Source organism: Mesocricetus auratus, unplaced genomic scaffold (genome assembly GCF_017639785.1).
Source record: "Mesocricetus auratus isolate SY011 unplaced genomic scaffold, BCM_Maur_2.0 Super-Scaffold_100008, whole genome shotgun sequence".
Classification (NCBI taxonomy): domain Eukaryota; kingdom Metazoa; phylum Chordata; class Mammalia; order Rodentia; family Cricetidae; genus Mesocricetus; species Mesocricetus auratus.
Window position 1 is genome coordinate 45,448,616 of NW_024429192.1, and position 23,349 is coordinate 45,471,964.

The following is a 23,349-nucleotide window of genomic DNA, read 5'->3' on the forward strand; positions in this document are numbered from 1 at the left end:
ACCCTCATGATATGTTTTCATATTTATTAAGTTATGAATCATGTTTAATAATTCAAACCACAAAGACAGCAAAATCTAAACCTTGGTTCTATACATATTTTTGTTGACAAAAGCACCCGAAATGCCAATTACCTCCTTCCTCTTCTTGAGCAAAAACGTACAGACTCACAAACAAAGTAACTTCAAATCTAACTGTTACCTACATTTCCTTATCTGGAATTACCTTCTATCTTTTGAGTAGATTATGTGACTTTATGTAAATTAGTAGTGTAGGCTGACTAGAGATATGGCTAAGCAAACAATGAATGGATTTTCTATGATAAACATCCTGAACAATCATAATAAAATTGTCTTAATAACATAACTAACATATACCATCTCTTAATTACTTCTCTAGACTTTTCTATTGGGTGCTTCAGTCATGTACTTCACAGAGAATGTCAGGCTGTTCTTATCCTAGGATATCTCAGATTTTGAGAGGGGGAAGGAGGGAAAGAGAGAGGGAGGAGAGAAAGATTTGAATTGTGCATGGTCCATGGTTTGTTGAGGTTTTAAAATAAGGATCTCTGAAGAAGAAAGGGATGAGGAAGAACCTGCTCATACATACAGTACCCGTAGGAAAATTTCTGATGCTCCTTAGTCATTTACACACACAACTAGCTAACTGATTGGAAAACTAAATAACTTTCAAACAAATTTATTGACTGTTCTTGGGGAGGAGGGGGGGAAATGAGTCTTATCTAGATAAAGCATATCATTTAACCCCCCATTTTTTTGGTCATGAGTAATTCTACAGTTAGAAAACAGAAAACATGTAGTTCATCTGCTGACAAGTGGACAGTGCAGTGCAAAGTTCAGTGGTCAAAGGTTCAAATAGCTGCCAAAAACACTTAGAAACTGAGATGGGTTACTCAGTTACTACTTCATTTCTTACTCTAACAATCATTAACAATGAAAGCACCTGAATATTGAAGATTAAGTTTCCCAACATCTTAAAAGCTTTTTTATAAGCTAAGATTATCCTGAGGTCCCCACCCCCAGAACTTTTCTGCCTTATTTTCATTTTGCCCAAATGTAAGGTTAGTTGTAGCACTTAGCAAATATTTTTTGGATTCATTTTGATCTCCCAAAACATTGCTCAAATGCCTTCTGGGTGTCAAGGAGCTATCAAGGATCAAGTGATAAGCCAGGAAGAGATACCTACATCAACGAAGTGTTCATTGTGCAAACAGTAAGTAGGTCATGAGTTCCATTCCCAGTAACTTTGTGAAGAAAAAACTGCCAGGAGTAACAATGCATGCCTATAATTCTGGCTGGTGAATTGGAGAAGGAAGATCCTTGGGGATTGCTGTCCAGGCAATTCAGGGGAAAGTGCATGCCACTCCCCAATCCCCACAAACAAGTTCCTACTCTCAGACAATGCCAAGCACTAAGACAGATACCTACAGTGCTTATGCTGATCCCGTGGGACCAACCTTGTGCATATAAGATGCTGTATGATTCTCTTTTTTTCCCTGAGATTAGCAAGGCTTTTGAAAATTAATACTACATATAACAAGTTCATAGAGAGAAGTGAGACAATGAGGAAAAACTGACAAGTCTTTAAAGAAGAAGGGTCACCTCAAGAAATGACATGCCATTTGATCTGCAGAAATATGAGGCACTGGGGACTGAGAAATGGAGTTGAACTTATTGGGATCAAATTGAGTTGCAGAAGACCTGTGTTGTGATCTGGCTAGGAGAGTAGGTACAGGGCATTATGTAGGAGTGACACTATCAGATGGGTTTTACTAAGATGATTCCAGCTCAGTTATGGGTGCTGTGTTAGAACAAATGCAGGCACAGGAGGAGAAGCATGATGGGCAGGTAAAGCATGCTGCAGGACTAACTCACACCAACATCTAGTACAGTAGAGACATAAAGCTGAGTTCTTAATGGCTGGAGTGTTTGTGTTGACTTTTTATCACTTCCTTGAGTGATACTTTATACTTTCTCTCTTAAAATACAGAGCTTTTTTCTTCCCCAAAATTTTCAAAACTCTTCCAAGTTTGCAATTCAACTTCATTATAAAAAATATTATTACTTATCATTAATATACTGGTAAGTAAATTCTGTCTCTAGGTATCACCTTTCCAAGAAGTAAGTGATCTTTAATTTTGGCATACAATTTGAGTGGCTTACCTCAGATACATGATTTATTATAAATTTTTATTAAATTTGTTACTATCATGTATTGTTTGCTTTGCTGAGAAGTAGTCCAAACTTCTGGATATTGTTTTTTTTTCATAATATACCAATCCTCAAGTCTCTACAGTCCAAATCCAAGGAACTTTCTTACTGCTTTTGGTTCATTCATCAACGTGCCCAGCTTTTAATCCAGAAAGAAGCACTTTATAGAATGTCTTCCAGGATCTCTATTTCAGAGGTAAACTCTCCCCTTTATTGAGTCTTATTTCTGAATGAATAAACACACTAGAGAGTTTGGAATACAAAGCTGAGCATTTATGGACAGGAATTCAGAGCCCTCTACTTTGTTTATAATATGATATTTTTAAGTACTCCTGGTTTGGAAGATTTCAATTCAAAGTCTCTTCACCCATTGCTGTGGAAAACATTGAGGTGAAGAGATTCAGTGGAACAGAGCTATTTCATGGTAGCTGAGAAATGAAAAAGAGAAATCGTGGAGACAAGGAATGTCCTCCAATGTTTGCCCCAGTGAGCTTCATTCTCCGTTTAGTTTCTACCTTCTCTTCCACCACCCCAGAATAATTCCACCATTATATGAACCCGACATGGGTTATTATACTGATAAAGTCAGAGCTCTCATGATACAATGGATCTCCAGACCTTCTGAATAATATTGCATTGAGAATATGTTTTCCACATCCAATTCTTTGGAGGAAAAGGTTCATATAAAATCCATAGTACCAGAACCAGCAGTTGTAGTCCCATATGAATGTCCTGACTCTTATTTTCAGTATCACAATCCTAAGCAATGTATTCCCCAGGAACTAGATGCATATCCATGCAACACTAAAATTTAATCTGTAGAGCCTTCTGCCAAAAAAAAGTGAAAGAGTTTTGATCCACGTGAGTCTCACTAAAATTCGAATACATGGCTCCCCACCCCACATGATTCTCACATGTCACAAATAACTATACCTGCAATATATATGAATTTTTGTATTGGTTTGAGTCCTTTTGCTCCACAGGCCTGCTGCACCCCAGCTTTCTCCATGATTATATTTTTGCCCTCATTTTCACATTACCTTGAGCAAAACTGAGAATATGAATCATGCATTTGTGGTCGAAGCACCCACTAGGAGCCACCATAGACTTCTTAAAACAACAAACCCCTGGTTGCTGAATTTTGGATACTCCTGCATGAAGAACTACAGGACAAATTTTACTAATCATTATTGACATTGATATGACTATTCTTTAAAAATGAGGGGAAAATGATTGGCAGGTACCAGCTTTTCTTCCCAAGAACTCTCTAGAGAACTGAATAACTGCAGTGGCAGAAAACAATTTTCCTTGAAAATGACCTTTCATATTAAATGAAAAGCTGAAGGGCTAGTCTCAAAGGGAAAGAAAATGAATAATCTGTAAGGCCAACTATTCGTTCCTGAATGCACGGTGTTTATAAAAAGAGACACTAAAATATGATAGTAAACATCAAAGTGTGTTGCATTACAAATTAAATATATTTGCCACTTTGTGGGTCATCTTGAAAAGCTTACTGTGAATAAGGTATCAGGATAGGAGCATGTTGACATGGTTACCAAGGAATATATACTGGTCAAATGTAATGTTACCAGGCATTAGAAACACAAAGAGAACTTTTAAAATAGGCAATTTGGACTAGTCCCTCTTGGTCCTTTTCTGATTCAGGAAGTCTTGACTAAAGAGATGTATATCTCTATCAAGTTCTAGTGGATCACTTGCCTGAAGACTGTTTTAGGAGAACCATTAGCTTAGATTATTCTGTTGCAAAAGGAGGCATGCTCACTTGAAAGAGATGAGAAAGGGATTTATGACCACTTGTCTTGACCAAGTTTAACATGCATAGATAAAAGATTTGTCTGCTAGTCTGTAGGCTCCATCTATGCCCAATTCCTAACTGCCACCTGCCTTGAGAACTTTCAGGTAGACAGGTAGATGATATGGTTTAAGTGCAGATAATTAATTCACTCTGGAACTGTAAGAAGGTCTTTTTTCCCATGGCAACATCTACACACCATCCCTTCTTTCAATTCCAACTTCAGAATGCCTGAGAAGAGCTCATATCTTAAAGACTATTAAAGAATATAACTATAACTTTTAAAGGATCATGGCCTAGTTTTACCTTCCTGAATAAAATGAGTGAGGGTAAGTCTTTATTAAGGTCTTGCTTTTTCCAAAATTTTATCATCTCATTTTAAACCTTCACCCCCTAACTGAAAATGAAGTAATTAAGTAATGAAGAGAGATTTTAGCCCTTGACTTAGTGTAATTAAGTATTGATAATACTTTCTACTGATATTTTTGTAATAATTCAATTAAAATCCTATTGGCTGGGATTCAGAAAGCATACACAGCTTCAAAGTTTTACAATATGTCTTAATTGGTGTTAAAATAATCTATACTCATTTAGTGTGTTTACTAACCCAAATACTTCAAGTAGAGTTTCTTTCCAAGTAATTTATAATAACCATCTATATTGGAGCCACATCTCTATTGGCTATTAGCTCATGTCACTTTGGTGCTTAATATCTCCAAAAGCAGAAATAAAAGCTCAAAATAAATTACAAAATTTACATTATTGTAACTACTGAAGTTTCTTCTTAGATATTTTAGAGATTTGATGCACACTGGCTCCTTTTTGCCTCCTCTCACACATAAGTATCTCTAGACAAGCCAGCTAAGGCCATTCAGAGTAACTGAATCATTTGGTCCCACCTAAACCTGTCAAGTTCCTAGCTACAATGTCCCTAGTCTTACACTCTCATTGTAAGTTCTGTAATGGCAGTCTTGGAACATTCCAGAAGACTTGAGCATTTCCTTTTTTAACCATAAACTGCATACAACTCTTTTGAATTCTTAGTCTATAATTTCTCATAAAATTCTTTGAGATCCTCTAGTAAAGATAAATGGCAAGAATTATTAGACTTTAAACTGTGATCCTTCAGTGTTATATGTACTGGATCATAACTCTATGGCTTTGCTTCCCTCATAAAACTAAACCACAAAGCCATTCTTTTCATTTCAAGCTTAACAGCACACAGACCCATGGGTAAAGCAATATAAACACTCTTGAGTAATTTCTCAAAACCAAATCTCCCCTGCAAAAACAGACATGAAACTCAGTTATGTGTAATCTCTCCCTGAAAGTGTGAAGGTGGCGTTCTCAGGCCACCCAAGTAGACTGGTGAGAATAATGTTCATGGGTTGAACTAAGATGGGCACAAGAACTCTGTAATTACTGATCTTAGTTTATTCTGGCTCCACCATTGTGTTGTTCCAAACAAGTCACCATAAGAGGTGATCATTTTAGTGTGGTGTAGGAGGTATAACTCCATACAGAAGCTTTCTTTTTTTAAAAAAATGCAATTTTACAGAATCTATATAAATCATTAGTTTCTGACAGTCATTTATCAGTGAGTCACCCTCTTTAAATGAATATTATTACCACCAGTATCCATAGACAAATACATGAAAAACTGCATGTAAGATGAGTGCTTGCAAAATATTCACGTAAGTGTTCATAAAGACTCTGTTAATAACGAAAACACTGGAAAAAAGTACGTATGCCTACTGTCTGGATGCTGTGGAAGGATCTTCCAAGGGAATAATAAATAGAAGCCAAGTGGAGAAAGTACATCTACCTACAACAATATGGAGTTACTTTATATTTTCAATTCTCTGTGTTGGCCACCTTACTTTTTATTTTATTTCTTCTTTTTAAAAGTTTCATACATATATATGATGTACCTTGGTCATACATATTCCATCCAGCTGCCCCACAACATTATCTTCCAATTTCATGCCATGTATATGTATATACATATGTGTGTGTGTGAGTGTGTGTGTGTCATATATTTATATGGCACACACATATGTGATATCACACACACACATATCCCATTAAGTCCAATTAGTGTGCTCTCCATTTGTATGAGGTTATGCATGGGGACATGAGCAGCCTGTCAATGATCATTCCATATACACAACAAAAGAAAAATAATTCTCCTTCCCTTGATAGCCATTAACTGCTATTAGCAAGTCAGCTAGAGGGTAAATAATTGGGAACCCTCCTGGATGTATTCTAGAATTTTAACTCTCTTGATCTTATGGAGGTCTTAGGCAATCAACTACTGATGCATTGAGTTCATGTGTATAATAGCTTTATCACATTCAGAGGCCAGGTTTCACCATACTCCTCACCCTCCTCTGGCTCTTATATTTATTCCTCATCCTCTTTTTCCATGATCCCCAAAACTTTGTATGAGAGGGATGACAAGATGTGTTAATCTCTTAAATACAAACAAAAATACTCCCCTTTCCCCCTGAGAATAAAAAAAAACAGTATGCTAAAAATCTGTTCAATGGTAACCATTAAATAATTCTGTAACTTAAATGCTAGTTATTTTCCTTCAGGACTCTCTGGAGAATAATGATGAGACAGCATCACAGTAAGGGGGACACTATAACCTGAAATACACTGGAGTTGCATTGCAGAGATCCATAAAGCTAACCAGCAACTATTTTTAGGTGACTTGGGTTCATTAGCCAGTCTAAACCTCATGGTTCTCACATGTGAATTGGTGCTAGGTAGAAGCCACTCAAGAATGAATACGTGGAGCAACCAAGCACTTGGCATGCTGCTCTCCATAACATAGTAAGTGCCTACATCTCTGATATCAATAACACCAGATTCAAATAGGACTCCCCAGGAGATCTAACTTCTCCTGTCTTAGGTCCCTCACTCTCTTCTCAAGTCACAAAGATTAAGCATCCTCATGGCAAAATGAGTCTTAAAAATCAAAATACCCCTTCCCTTGATGTCTAAAACCTAAAACTTGTATTCTAATTTTCTTCACATTTCTGTGTAAGAGTTGTTAATAGGGAGATCCTATGTCTTGTCTGATTGTCATAAGTGCCACACTTGGTCTCTCATGACCTTTATTACCCTTTGTGCTCCCCCTCTCTCTCTTACACACACACACACACACACACACAATCATTGCTTTCTCTCTGTTCTTCAACTCCATTTTTAATCTAGATTCAAATCAAAAGCAGTAAACAAGTATGATATGTAGGTCATATATTTTTATCATGGACACCAAGACACGAAGAGACACAGATCACAAATAGGGACTGTTTGGTTAAATTATAATACCCCTTAAAGTTCCAAAGTTAGACTTTGAAAGAAAATGACATTCATTAACATTTTGTACTTAAAAAATAACTTAAAATAAGAAAGAGAACCCTTTTCACAAGCCACATAAAGTAATAAAATAGTGTGAAAACAATTATATGTAATTCAACCTAATTAGAGAAAAAGTGATTAAACAGATATTGGATGAAAACATGTTGAAGGACATATTTTTTGTAAGTTGAATTGTTAAGCTAAGTAATTGCTTTTAGAAGTCATAATGGAAGAGCCTGGAACCTCAATGTGGACTTCTTGTTCAGAAACGATTGTCCAGCTGCAAGTACTCAGAGAATGTCCAGTTTGGCATACATGCCAAAGTTTCTGAAGAATATGGCAAAAAACTTAAGAGTTTTTAATTGAGCCAGGAAACTGGCATCATGAGGAAAGCATGAAAGAGAGGAAGTTCTCATAGTATGAAATACCAGAAGACTGCCAAGAAAGCAAGGAACAAGAGGAATCCCAGATTCTCAATGGTGGCATCAAAAACATAATCTATGCTGGTGTAGCATCCTGTGGTGTAGGAACTGAGATGACTAGGAGAGAGAAGGAATATCCAGTGCAAAGTTTGACCTCAGGTGCTTTTCGGGACCTAGACAAACCTGGAAAGTTCCAAAGATCTCAGTCCTGAGTCAGGAAACAAAAATGAAGTTCTAAGACCTGCAGCATTTGGAAGATTCTGAATTCAAGAATGAAAGCACATGTTTCTAACCATGACACGATCAAACAAGCTAGAACAATAATGTCATCACTACCATGAAACTTGCAAAATGAGGAGCATCATTCATATTTCACCAGATCCTAGTACTATCGCTACCAGAATAGAAAGCTGTAATGTGTGTGTGTGTGTGTGTGTGTGTGTACCATAACAAACCCTTTGCTTTCTATGAGAGAAACTAATAAACCTAAACTAATAAGAAAGCAGACTACTTCCCATTTTCCCCATCTTTTCAGTAATATTTAACTTTAACCTATGAGAACAAATTGCCTTTCAGAATGCCTTCTCATTTCCGGGATATAAAGACTCTTTCTCAGTGTTGTTCTCTCTCTAAAGAACACTACATTTTTAAAGCCCTTTCAATTTTTCTGGGAGCAAAACCTTCAAATGAGGCCCTAAAACATGGAATCCTGATTTTTAAGATGCAATATAAAATCTGTTTACATATCTAGCATATATCATTGTGGTAGATTCTACCACCAAGTGACACACACCCACTTGCAAATGTTTAACACACAGATGACCTAATTATTTTAGGGAAAGAAACTCCACACAGCCACCCTTGGGAATCAAGGATTCTGCTCTTTTGAGTGCAAACACTCGTTGAAGGAAAAAAGTAGTTCATAAGCCAGCATGCCTTTTCTGCTGTGGCTGCACCATCATTTACCAGAGCAGTAACCACTGGCATCTGGGATCCCCAGACCTATACAGTTGCAATAAGTAGCAACAACTGGCAAATGTCCGGCCTTTATAGTTGATGTCAGCATGTTCTAATAAGCACACATTCTTCAGCAAATGCTTTGGAATGCTCCAAAGCCTGATAATTAACAGTTATGTACTACAATTAAATTTTATTAGTGCTTCACATATTCAGGCAAGATATTATCTCTTGTGTATGACAAATTCAAATACTTCATGTCAAATCTCAAAGTAGCAACAGGAGCATGAATTTTATTTTGTTTTCATTTTCATTTTCATCTTAATTCCACTGTTCTTAATTCCATCTGCATCTCAAACTGCAAATTTCATGGCCTATTCATAGGGCCATGGGGAGAAGCCTGGCAAAGGCATCCAAGGCTTCCCCCCAGGCATTCACCAGCCCTTGGAGGGCAGCAATAGGGACGAACTAAATTAAGGTGATGACATGAGGTCTCAGCAGTCCTAATTCACATTCATGGTCCCTTGTGGCCATGCTATTTCATTCAACAGATGTTAATTGAATGTCCACTATGCTTGCGGTACTATTGGACGTTTTATGAAATAAAGATATTGCAACATCTGTTTTTCCCAGTGTCCATTCTAACTTTATAGTTTTAGAAATTAACAAATCTAAAATTTCCCAGATTCAGGAGATTATACTCTGAAGGTGATATTGGGTTATACTAACAAAAAACACAAGGCAAAAATAAAAGAGGCACATATCAAAACACTTCTGGGAAGAAAATGCTTGGAACTCTGGCTTCTCACATTGTTAAATACCAATGTGAATCAGAGTTTGTTACAAACAAATCTCTGGAAACCACCAGCCGAGTGGACTCAGCTATAGCTCCGATTTAAAATTTTCCTGACTTTGAACATAAAGTTATTGCATTATAAACCAGTTGTGTGACTCAACAGCCTATGGAAAGCTGCAGAGTTACTGCCATCAGACTGGGATTTCAAATAAGAATGAACTTGACTAAGAATGACTATCTGGTGATTTGAGCTTGTAGATATTCTTGATTCATAATAGAAGGTGAGTTAGATTGGAGTTATTTAGCTCTGCCATCTTTGAGTTCCTACAGAGGTGATAAGACAGTCTTGGAAAACCATCTCCAGCACTGGCATGGAGCTGCCCTGTCTACCCAGTTTGAGCTCTTCAGAGCCTCCAACACAATTTCTCAAGTTTCTCACGATACTTGAAATTCCAACCACTTGAGACCCCTCTTTAGTTAAGAAACTGACCTCATAAAGCCTGCTAGTATCCGTATTTATTATCCTACACTTCAGAAACACTGGCTCCAACTGCCACAAGTAATTTGTCTCCTAAACCTCCAGTTGTGGTAACTTGACCCTAATGCTCTCTGAGTGAGTCACTTGGCCCCACCCACTTAAGCCAGCTTTACTGCATGCAGAGGAATGTTACATGCCTGTCTATAAGCTGGAAGGTATGTGGTGGTTCCCAAGCCAAATACACCAACTTCCCTTAAAGGGTCCACTTTGCTGCACTGTTTCAGACCAGCCAGGCAAGACCTCTTAGCATCCATCCCACAGAATTCACTGGTCATAGGTCATAGCCAATGTTGTGAGGGGCTTTTGTTCGGTCCAGCTGACTTGTCCAGTCTGTACCTGTGAAGGGGAGTGTGGATTAAGAAATGGCAAGTAGAAAAATTAAAGATAATAAAGCAAAGACAGAGACACAAGAGAGTGTCGGGAGGGCACCTGGTTTGAGTACCAGGAACTACTCCTAGTTTATTATCCAAAGCTCTTTTATACCCCAATCAAAACAGAGGGAGGCAAAAGACTTCCTTACCAAGATACAAAGCACAAGTTGGTCTAGATAATAAAAACCCAGAGTCAGATATAGAGGAAAATGCTGAAAAATCAGAGAGAAGGAGCAAGCCATCACCACATGTTACCTCCTTAGCATCTCAGCAAGCAATAGAGCAAGTGCCTGTTTCTCCCTGCTTATATCCTGTTTCCACCCAGCTACCTCATTTCCTGTCTGTCTGCAGAGACCTCTAGACCTCTATGGTTAGCTAGTGATAAGCTCCATTATCTGACCTTCAGACAGGCTTTATTTATACAAGCAAGATATCACCACAAACAAGCAAGTGTAATTACCTTCTCAATACCCAAAACATCAAGTAATCACATCATAAACCAAATATACTATGGTCAAGGCAAGCCATCTTTGTCAAGGCCAAATATCCTGTGTTTAACTTTGAAAGAGCAATAGTGGGTTTGAACTCTCTGACCTTAAGTCAAGACGAAGTGGAGCCATTCTTAAGGACCCTGACATTCACCTCTTTCCTGGTCTTCCCAGGCTAAATATCCCAACAGCTTCAGCTAGTTGACCCCTACCTCTTTCTCACCCCAAACTCAGAAGCCATCCCTAGGCTTGATCACAAGTTCAATGTGCCTCTATGCCCTAGAAGCCACAGAGATTCTCTTGTGCCTCAGTCTTAGTACCTCTCTTTGCTGTCATCACCTGCCATTCATTTTGTGTGTCAAAGCCCTTGTTTTCATGTATTGAGGATACAACGTATCCTGGCTGTGGCATTTGTCATTTTGTTAGCCCTCTATTCTCCAGCATTTTGGAGTAAATTTATGACTCTGTGTAATTAACCTAACCCCCTTAAATAAAAAAACAAGACAAGGAGCTTTGTCAATGCCTTTCACAATTTACTGCCCCCAATATAAATTTCTGACAGTCAGTAGCAGTGGGAGATTCCAGCCAGATTCCAGGCACTCCTCCACCGGTCCATCCTCTGTCTGCCCCTAGTAAGTATACACAGTCCATTGTTGCTCATGTCTCTTAGAGTTTCTATGTCCTCTATCCAGAACTGCTACCGGAGAGAAGTAAAGGGTCTGCTATTAGAAATCCTAGGCAGATGGCTAATAGCACTTGCTTGCATGTTCTACCGATGCTGTCTGGCAGACTTTGGGCTAGATACTGAAGATAAGAAATGCAGTAAAAACAAATGAACAAGCATGGTTCCTAGAGACACAGATCTTTCAGTCTTGTGCTCTGGTACCAGACTCTGATGTTTAAACAAAAGACCAGAAAATTAATGGGAAAGTGGAAACAATCTTACAAACTATTTCCAAAGAAGCTAAGAATTTTTTTCTTTTCTTTTTTTTTCTTTTTTTTTTGGTTTTTACGAGACAGGGTTTCTCTGTATTGTTTTGGAGGCTGTCGGTCCAGCCTGGCCTCGAACTCACAGAGATCCGCCTGCCTCTGCCTCCCAAGTGCTGGGATTAAAGGCGTGCGCCACCACCGCCCAGCAAGAATTTTTTTTTCTTAAAATGAACATGTATCTTTACATGAAATAGTCTCATGAGAAGTTACTTTTTAGAAAGAAAGGATTTATACCTGTCTCATTATGTTTGCTGGGCCCAGACAGAAAGACTTTCAGTAGTATTTTGTGACAGTGTAATGCAATCTGCCTCGGTTGTTTCCCCAGGTGCCTTTCCCTCATTGTAATCTGTCATTAAAGAGCATCCCACATGTCAGAAGAAATGAATGAGGAGAATGAGAGGAGGTACTTTCCCACCTCCCCGCATAGGTACTAATATTGAAGTCATTAAATATTTCTGGTACAAACATTAACTTCTCCAGTACCAGTGAGACGCAGTCATAGTTTCAGCATCTTTTCCTGTTTATAAATATAATGCATACTCACTGTAAAAAAATTGTAGCCTAAGAAAACATTTTGTAATCTCAATATCCAGTGGTAATCATTTTTAATACTTTTATCTATCCCTGTCTTACTTTCCCATTGCTGTGAAGAGACACCATGGCCACAGCAACTCTTATAAAAGGAAGCACTAAATTGGGGGCTTGCTTACACTTTTAAATGACTAGCCCATGATGGTCATGGTGGGAAGCAGATAGGCATGGCACAGGAGCAGAAGCTGAGAGCTTCACATCCTGAGTTTCAGGCAGCAGGCAGAAAGAGTCTTGGGGCCTCACATGGGTTCTTGAAACCTTAAAGCCCATCCTCAGTAAAACACCTCTTCCAACAAGGACACACCTACTCCAACAGAGCCACACCGCCTAGTCCTTCTCAGAAAAAAATCCACTAATTGGGAAGCATTTAAACATCTGAGCCAACAGGAGCCATTTTCATTCAAACCACCACACCCCCATGTTATTTTTCTGTTTACATATACATGCAAACATGTGTAACTATTGTCCATTCCTATGACCACACCACCTCTACATAATTTTGTATTTGACTTTCACCATTAGACTAACACCATCTCATATGTAACTAAATATTGTTTTAAGGTATCAGCAAAGATTGTATGTTATAATGAGGCTATTTGTTCCATTAATTTAACGTCCAATCTTTCAAGAGAGATATGTATATCTGCTTCTCATTTACTCCAGATTTTGTCTTGAGAGTTCATCAGAGGAACAGACGAAAGAAGAGAGGAAAGCACTGATGGTAAAACAGCTGAGAGAACAATTGAGTGCCTTGAGATTTCCCCTTTCCTCCTAAAGAGAACTGCAATGAGCTCAGAAGCTGAGAGGGTGAAGCCCAAGTCTCTTAATTGTCCTCGAAGGTTGAGGCTAAAGATTTAGTAGGCTGCATAAGACCTGCATGCAAGCAAGCCAGGCAACATTCTTGTGCAAAGTGGGAAGGCTATCACAGGCTGAGAAGCTGTGGACCCTTACTAGCTTCTGGAAAAGAAAGAGTAAGGAGTCAGTAAGAGTCAATAAGGATGTGGCCCCTAGTAAATCAACCAAATATGACAGATTATTCTACACCTGTGAGTATGTGGGCAGTATTAACTGGACTCCAGGGGTTATATTTTTAACAAATAAAATGAGAATACAAAATTGGGAGGGAAAGGAGGTGGTAGGTGGACCTAGGGGTATAGTTATGGGAAGGAGTAAGGAGTAAAAGTTATCAAGATGTGTTTATGAAATTCTCAAAGAATTAGTGAACTTTCAAGGATTTCTAGTAGAGCCTGGTCTCCTGACTACAGACTCATCATGAAGGATATTAAAATAAGGAAGTAAACCAGGTGGTGGTTGTGCACGCCTTTAATCCCAACACTTGGGAGGCAAAGGCAGGTGGTCCTCTGTGAGCTCATGGTCAGCCTTGTTTACCAAGTGAGTTCCAGGACAGCTACAACTGTTATGCAGAGAAACCCTGTCTAGAAAAATCAAAAAATAAAATAAAATAAGGAAGTAACATACAATTTCAACTCAAAACTGTATTTGCACAAACAGTACAGAGCAAACAATTATGGCAATTATATATGTCTTCTAATAACATGAGGGGTTTTTATTACACTGATGTGAGCATCATATGATTAATATTAAATATTTAAAAATCTGTTACCTGTGTGAATTTTGCAGATAACAAACCTTCCCTTATTTGATTACATATGTATATATGTGGATATGTATATATGTGTATGTATAAATTCATGCCTGGACATTAGGTAATAGCTTGCAGAAGTCAGTTCTCCTGCCCTTCTTCACACCCTGCCCTGCTTCACCCCTGCCCTGCTTCACCCCTGCCCTGCTTCACACCCTGCCCTGCTTCACCCCTGCCCTGCTTCACACCCCTACCCTGCTTCACAGCCTGCTCTGCTTCACACCCCTTCACCCTGCCCTGCTTCACCCCTGCCCTGCTTCACCCCTGCCCTGCTTCACACCCCTACCCTGCTTCACAGCCTGCTCTGCTTCACCCCTGCCCTGCTTCACACCCTGCCCTGCTTCACCCCTGCCCTGCTTCACCCCTGCCCTGCTTCACACCCTGCCCTGCTTCACCCCTGCCCTGCTTCACCCCTGCCCTGCTTCACACCCTGCCCTGCTTCACCCCTGCCCTGCTTCACACCCCTTCACCCTGCCCTGCTTCACACCCCTACCCTGCTTCACACCCCTACCCTGCTTCACAGCCTGCTCTGCTTCACCCCTGCCCTTCTTCACCCCTGCCCTTCTTCACCCCTGCCCTGCTTCACCCCTGCCCTGCCTCACACCCCTTCACCCTGCCCTGCTTCACACCCCTGCCCTGCTTCACACCCCTGCTCTGCTTCACCCCTGCCCTGCTTCACACCCTGCCCTGCCTCACACCCCTTCACCCTGCCCTGCTTCACACCCCTGCCCTGCTTCACACCCCTGCTCTGCTTCACCCCTGCCCTGCTTCACCCCTGCCCTGCTTCACACCCCTTCACCCTGCCCTGCTTCACACCCCTTCACCCTGCCCTGCTTCACACCCTATCCTGCTTCACACCCCTGCCTCCATGACTTCCCTTCCATGATAGCCTCAAACCATGAGTGCAAATAAACCCTTCTTTCTTTACATTTATTTTTGTCAGGTATTTTGTCTCAACAACAAGAAAGGTAACTGATACACCCAGTTTCAACGACACTGGGTACTTACTATTCTGGAAATGTTACACAGCTCAGATGAGGTGACGGAGTAAGTGAAAGAACTTCAGTAAATCTACCTTAAGCATCTTCCATACAAATAGGGTTTGTCTATATTCCATCCTATTTAGAAGCTTTCATTTCATCTGATTCTATCAGAAAACACATTTTAAGTAGTAAGCTGACAGCCCTGTGTTGAGGAGGGTGACCAAGTTGATGACAGTTTTAGAAGCCATATACTATGGGCAATGATGAATGAAGGAGCTGATATATTTAGCCTTGGAAAACAACAGCAAGAGGAGATAAGAGAGTTCTTTCAGTGTTTGAAAGGCTATCAAATGGACACGGACACACACAGAGATTTGCTCCTTGTTGCTGCAAATATCAGGCAAGAACAATGGACAGAACTTCAAAAGAAACAAGTCCCTACACAATAAAATATCTATCTTTTGAACCAATTGAGCTGCTCAACTGTGGAGAGAGCAGACTGTAATCTAGTGAATGCCTCTACACTGGTCGCATTTAGCAGAAAGCTGTCTGGAATGTTGTGATGTCTTTTTGGGTTCCTATACGGTCACTCTACTTTCCTTCCCTTTTTCTTGGATTGCTCCTGGATTGTACAGTACACAGATGGCAACAGAAGAGAAACTACTATGATCCAGATGCTTCTAAAACATGGTTCCCAGATCATAAGAACTGCCTGGGGTAGACAGTAGACATAGCTGAATGGGGGACCTCACAGGGGGAGCCTGGAAAACTTTGACACAAGGTTTGAAAGGTACTTCTGTAAACACTATTTCATTTCATCCTTCTTACACCCCTGTAGGGCAGATGAGAACATGGTGGCTCCAAATTACTCAGCAATATATTCAAGTCACATCATTAGAACAGACAAGACTCATGTTCAGGAAGTTTTATCTGGAGTTATCCACCTTACCCACTAGATTGTGCAAGAGAAAAGAGTAAGAAAATGGGTTTGTTAAAGATGGGTTGGATTTTTTAGGGAAATCAGTTGGTGGCCTTGTATAACAGATGTAGCTATCCAACTCTATTGTGTGAAGCAGGACAGTATTTACTATTTTGTATTGTTCAGAGAATGGCTGAGAAGAAGAGAAGAATATGCCTGGTTGTTAAGTCCATTCACACACACACACACACACACACACACACACACACACACGCACACACACACACGCACACACACGCACACACACACATATATATCCATTTTCAGTCTAAGTCTATTTGAATCTATAGAATGCTGACTCCATGGGTAGGAAGGGCTAAGTATATTGGTATTCATGGTAGAACATGGAAAGGGGCTTGGAATTAGCTGTAGTAAGATTTAGGTAGAGCTATACTGAGGTCACTTTTTGTCTTTTGTGAATAATTATGAAAGGGGTCTACTCACCAAATAAATAATTTCAATGTGATTACAAAGAGAACAATATTTTAATGCTCTTAGCAGAAGCAATTTACATGCATACAATTAATGTGCTAATTTCAGTGATCTTTAGCTATTCATTAAAACAGGCCTGGCAGGTTCTGTACTTGGCAACACTCTGTTAGTCATTTCCTGCTATTACTTTATGTACTCAAAAGTAATCAGCCATCTATAATTTAAGACTTTTCAGTAATTAAATAGCCCTTTCTCTAATTATGTCCAAATTAGAGAGGTTAGTGTGGGGATAAATGTTTGTACTCGGGACATGTATTCAAAGATGGTGGTTTGTCTATATGTGGCAACAAAGACCAATAGAGCCCTTAACTCACAGTGGAGGGGTTGTTGTTAGAGCAAGTAGGAAAGGCCTTTTGACTTGAAGGTTGAGAAGTTATAAAAGAGGATTCTCATTGTGATATTTTATACCCAGTTCTGTAAATGTGATGAAGTCTCAATATGTTGTCCACAAGGACCATGTGGGTTTTTTTTTCCAGATTTTTGCCTGAGAAATGAAATGGAACAAAGGCTTTGGCAGAAAAGGAGTTAAAGGTTGTGTTTGCAGGAATGTGTTTGCTGACATTGATCAATGGGCAATTTTGTGATCATACGTTTATTCACACAGAGGGTTCAAAAAAACAGATCAATAATGAAGCAGTGGTGAAGATGCCAAAGGAAAGGTGATTAATGAAAACTATGGTGGAGGTGCAATCTGCCATGTTGTACGAACGCTCCTTCATTCAGCACCCTATAAATAAATATGCATTACATGGAGAGAGAACACTTCCTTGGAATGTTGTCTGAGCCAGTCAGAATCTTATCAGACCTCATGCTTCAAAGATCAGCTCCTCACGGCCAAGAATCAAGTTTAAATCCTCTTGTGCACAGTCTATGCAAGCATCTCCTCTCCTGCATTATGCATGATTCTGACATCTTGTAATATGAGTGGCATTCTAAACCTGGTTTCCAAATCTTAGCTTCTGTATTATGTTTTAATGATACCGTTTAAGATAGACTTTAACTTTGGCTACAGTATCTTGTTACCCTTCTTCCTATATAGCTCCTAATTGTGACAGCAGTAGTATTATCTAGGATAGTATACATAAACAAGGATTTCTCATAGCCTAGAAAGTATCTGTTGCTTTTAAATTCCATGCCTTGGTGAATCGTTTTCATTACATGGATTTAATATGTAATGGGGAGTGTTAGGCAGACCCTAGGTCATTACATCTGGAAAGTAATAATAACTAATAATGAGCTGTGCTGAAAATGAATACAAAACCCAAGAAGGGTTAACTGGAGACAATCTTGTGAGGAAGTGCAAGGCTTTACACTCTCTTACCTTGGGTCACTCAGTCCCTCTTGCAGAAACCCATCCTTTTCTCCCCATTGATCCCAATTCCCAAGAACGGATTGGCAATCATACTTTTGCACCATTGTGAGAAAACATACTCTCGTCTTTACAGGTGTACCTACTCCTCTTTGTTGTCTTGTAATATTGGTCCTCTATGCAAAGGATTTCAGCAGTCAGTAGAATCAGGAACTCTACTTGAACAAATGTATAAATAATTTTATCCCCAGGATTCCTTGTTTTTAACAGTGCAGATCTGTCTGTATGGTCCATTGAGGATAAAATTTAATGCTTTCAATTAACCTCTTAATTTGATCCACAAAAAGCATTGAAGAATAAGATGATTCCTTGTAATCTCTGCTAGGTAATTTCAGCATCTACTGATAGCTAAATGATTACAATGCATGTTCCTCTCCATGAACAGACATAGATACATCCAAGAAAAGCGCTTTTGTATAAAACACTTTACATGTACAATTCTCTGTAAACTCACCATACATTATCTGCTTGCTCTTCTGCCTGAACAAAGGTATCCAACTGCGCAAGCAGAAGTCAAGGCTTCAATCCACCTCAGTTCCTATTTGTCATAGTAAGAGACAAATACAACACCATGATTTTCCCTACTTAGATACCTGCAGGAACATCTTCTTCTTATTCACATATAGGTACCATGCAATACAACTCCTAAGACTCATCCAAACATGGAATTAGTCTTGCTGCCTCTATTTCTGCAAAACAAAAAGGGAACATTCACAGATTTGCATTATTGATGTGTTTCAAGAGCTTTGCTAATATTGAAACTGCAAACCCAGCAAACATAGTTAAATGCAGTGAGCTACATTTCTGGAATATTGTTCTTCTATTTAAAATGATTTTATCAGTTAATAGATAGTCAGGGACTGTTTTTAGTGAAAACAGTTTTCTTCCCAGATTTTGTTTTTTAGATAGTTTACACAGAGCTTGTATCTATGGTACATGCAGAGAAAATTATGATAAATCATGGAGTGGTGTGCTTTAGGTACACACACTGAAGGAGGGAACTAGTCAGTGTAGAACAGTTATCCCTAGACAGGAAAGGGCTTTAGAAAAACACCAGGAGATCTTTCTAAGCGGAGACTGCAGGAGCCACATTGCTGTTTCTGATTCAACGGGACAACTAAAAGTCTGAATATTTAACAGGTTTCCAGGTAGTGCTGATGCTGTTCATTCATGCTAAAAGTAGGAATAGTTAAACCCTGTAGGATCCCTTTTAAAGAATTGAACTGAAGCATCACTGCTCTGTAAACACAACAAGAGTATCGTCTAAGAATGTAACCAAAGAAGAGAAACAGCTTACATTAAATACTAAATAACAGAAGTGTGGGATCAGTGTGAGACCAGATGACTTTAGGTGAGATATTGTCTTAATGACTGTCTTTGGGAGAGGTACTTATGGACCTGCCAGAGTAGAGAAGCAGGGTTCAGGGCCTCCCTATTAACTGCATACTTATGTTTGCCCCATATTCATTTTTCATGTATGGACAATCACAGTGAAGAGCTACACATCTCTTTTGGAATCCTGCCTAAAGTGTGAAACAAATATTCCAATAAAATGTTTTAGTAGAGTCTATACAGTTTCCAATTAGAGAAGCACACTTAATTTGTGAGTTCTATCCATAAAAATGTCCTTGGTGCAGTAACACATTACAGAAAATCTTAAAATAATTGATTTTCTTAGCTAAAAGAATAGTGTGTGAGACCCCTTTGCTATACCTTCTCACATACTGCCCAAGTTATAGTCTACATAAAATGACTTGATGTTGACCTTATCCTTGTATCAGCCAGTGGAGTATGAAGGGCATCCATTTTAACCTATATGCATTTCTTCATAACGAATATGACCACCATGCCACCAGGGTGATTAACATAAACCAGTTCCATCTATATATACTGAATGACAACCAGCCACTGACCATTTGTCTATAGCACATGCTGAATAGCCTTCATCTTACCTTATATTTCCTCCCTCTCCTTTCTCCATACTATCATCTTCTCTTCCCCTGCTTCTAAGTGTTTTTAAAAGAACCTCAATTCTCCCACTTTCTGTGTGACATAAAGAAAGAATTTAAATGAGGCAATCTGTTTTGTGAACAGTAGAAAAGGAGACTAGTAGTATTTAATTAGAGCTCATTTGAAAGAGTAATCTTAGTCTTCTGGACCAAATCCCCCAAGGGAAATCATGATGCAATTGTTTGATGTCTTTCTCTCAGGTGCTTGCCTAACCTTTGTAGTTTAGTTATGTCTGCGGTGGGGGTGGTGGGTCAGACAGGTGGACTTGTCTTGATTCCATGGACGCAGCATTGTCTCGACAGTTTGATCCTAGTTTTGGAAATCAGGTTTTTCTGGCTCTGAGCTACTGACACATCTGTGTCTGCCTGTAAGGACAGTCTTGCTTGGAGAGCTGTTTCCTTTGATGTGGATGTCAGGCTAACACAGCCGTCGCTGTAACTAGTATATTTTCCTCCCTTTATGAAGGAAACCCATGGAAGAAAGTCATCTAGTTTTCATGTAGTTATGATAGGAAATGAGAATCTCCAAATATTTCTTATGGAATAATCTACTAAAAGATTTTAATTAAATGTAATTGTGAACCTCAAAGAGTAATGTGAAATTGACCTAAAATTGTATACATAATATGCAGAAGACATACAAGAAAATGATGGAGGGTATCTTTTCTTTATGTGACAAGTCAAAGCCAGAATAGTAATTGACAGGATTGTAAAAGAATCCTGTCTGCCTCTTTATCTCAGATTTTCTTCTCAAGGGACATTTTTAGCTCTTCAGTTCTGAAAAGATGGCAATAATAAGAATAAAAATAACAATGCACAAGGATGGCTGCTGAGGCAGAACCCAAAATTTTCTAAAGAGACAACATATTGTTAAAACCTGCCAATCAATCCCTCCCCTTCTTCTGGTGCAAACATTAATTGGCTGCGGGAAGAACATATTTTAATTAAATAAATAGGAGATAAATAGGCATCTATTATTCTAGGATAGAAGTTCAGCGGGTTTGTTCCTTTCTATTCTCACCCCGCACCCAGTGAAGAAGCTGATCCATTTTGTTTGCCATGGGATACAGAGCTCTAAGATACAATATTGGATATGAGCAAGTTTCTCAGGTAATTTCTAAGGAAAAAAAACTTGCACTTTTGGGAAGCCTTAACCTTTGTTCCCTCTGAAATTACAGGTTATTCAAACACCTCCAGAGGACTGAAGCTGCTGTGTCTGGGGTTGGCTAGAAGTTTAGGATGCCACGAATTACTCAGAAAGAAAAGTTACCACAAAGACCAAATTCTATAACAGAGATGGAGGCTGAAGGTTAGACATGGATTATCTTCCAAGATAATTGCTCATGAAGAAAACTTGCTCAAACCAGTCACCCTGCCACTGTGGGTTTTTCACAAAGATAAATAATATGTGTGGGAGTGCATGAACTCAAGGTCTGAATGATGTTAGTGATCCTTCTGTCTGCTAGCATTGGATGACCATGGCCTTGGATGAGAAAGCTGCATTGTCCTGAATTTCAGCAGGACAAAGTGGGAGAACACCATCCCATCATCTCAACAGCCAAGACAATTTGGTGAGGTCAAAGGCTGTAGCCATGCAGCCAATTGATTCCCTATTGACAAAATTTGACTATGATTCCTACTAAACATAGGATCTACATAGCCTATGGGTTACTAAACTGTGCCAACATAGAGAAATTCTTGGAAGGCCTAGATGGCTGCTCCAGAGCATGCTAAATTGAATACAGAGGACATATGCTTTTGTATTGTTTTTTACTAGCGTTCATAAATGCTGGTAAATTTGTGCAAAAATCATATAACAGTTGAAACTTACTAAAACATACTTTATGTAAGACACCGTGCCAAGACATTTACATATTATCTCACCTAATCTTTACCATATTTTATTGTGCAAAGTTGGGGGGGCATCAATGAAAGATGACAGAGATATTATGTGAAGAGCAAGGAGTCAAATCATGGTCAATGTACCAACAGTTTTCAAGAAAGTTCATATTAGCAATGTCAAATTTCAAATGCTATTATGAAATCCCCTTAGAATAGGACATGATAATTAGCTAAGGCCCTATTCACATAAGAGTTTAGATAAATAATATTTTAAACCCCCTACCTGAGGAATAGTATTGATTTATTCAAAATAGAAAATTGAATTACATACAAAATTACATTTTCAGAGGATTATTTCAAGCAAATTCTTAGGGTAATCAATGATGTTGTCAATACATTTCATATTTTATGTCTCTACACATTTTATACAGTGTACCTTACCTTAATTGCTCCCAATAACTGGCCTTACAGGCCTTAAAATGTAATGGAACTGAAGTTTATCTTGCTGGCTTGAAAAGGTTTATTTCTGAAAAATAAAATGAACATTTTAAAACACTAGCAATAATACAAGTTTAAAAATGTGTTCCTCCTTATTTCCCACTTCTGTTATTGGTCTCACACACTCCACTTAAACCAATTAAAACCCTGAGGCTATTTCTCTTTTTCCTTCTTTCATCATTTCAGCCAGTGAATCACTACGGCCTGTCACTCTTTACTACTTATTGAATTATCCTATGTCCAAAAGGAGGATTTGATTTCTAGACTATCTACAAATATAAATTCTCCCAGTGACCATTTCCATATTCTAAACCTTTAATTCAGCTGTTCTATCCCCTTTCCTCTGGGAGCCTTCCTACACTATCATAAAAATGGCTCCTCTAAATACTACCCTGTATATGCCCATTCTAATACGTTTTTCTTTTGGGTAATTAAAAATACAAATGCTTAACTTACAATATGAGTGAAGCTGCAATAAACCTATAGACACAAGGGAAAACATACAGATTATGTTTAGCCTACAAATTATAGCAGTTTAATCTAGCCTGTTTTAAACATGCTCACAACACTTAGTCACCTGAAATAGAACAAAAGCATCTAACATTGTCTAATATTCAACCTACTTTATAATAAAATATTGAGTATCTCACACATATATGTGCACATACATATATACACATATATAGATGAAAATCTTACAGACATAAAGAAATATAAATATTTCTGTGTTAAACAAACAGAAAATAATTCAACCCAGTACACTATCAGCTGTTTACGCTTCTAATTGTGTGGCTTACTGATAGCTACCACTTGAGGCTCTTGTCCAGCATCACCAGATAACAAAACCCAACATAGTAACTCTGGGATGGTTCCTGATGATGGTTTAATTCCATTTTCCAACTTATGATGGTGTAGCAGTATTCATACTCAGAAGAAATTAGACTTGGATT

The 23,349-nt window shown here is 38.7% G+C and overlaps 1 long non-coding RNA gene across 3 annotated transcripts in view; it reads right to left on the reverse strand.

The window, feature by feature from the left end:
- Positions 1–23,349, reverse strand: part of LOC110341779 — a 44,594-nt gene that overhangs the window by 2,759 nt on the left and 18,486 nt on the right. The window contains exons 3-6 of one of the 3 annotated variants that reach the window (XR_002383776.1): positions 22,856–22,879; positions 22,343–22,427; positions 18,644–18,739; positions 17,223–17,408 (exon numbers count right to left, since the gene is read on the reverse strand). This is a non-coding gene — a long non-coding RNA (uncharacterized LOC110341779). Of the gene's footprint in view, positions 1–17,222; positions 17,409–18,504; positions 18,589–18,643; positions 18,740–22,342; positions 22,428–22,855; positions 22,880–23,349 lie in introns of those variants that run through there. The other 2 variants (XR_002383774.2, XR_002383775.2) reach the window with 2 other exon arrangements.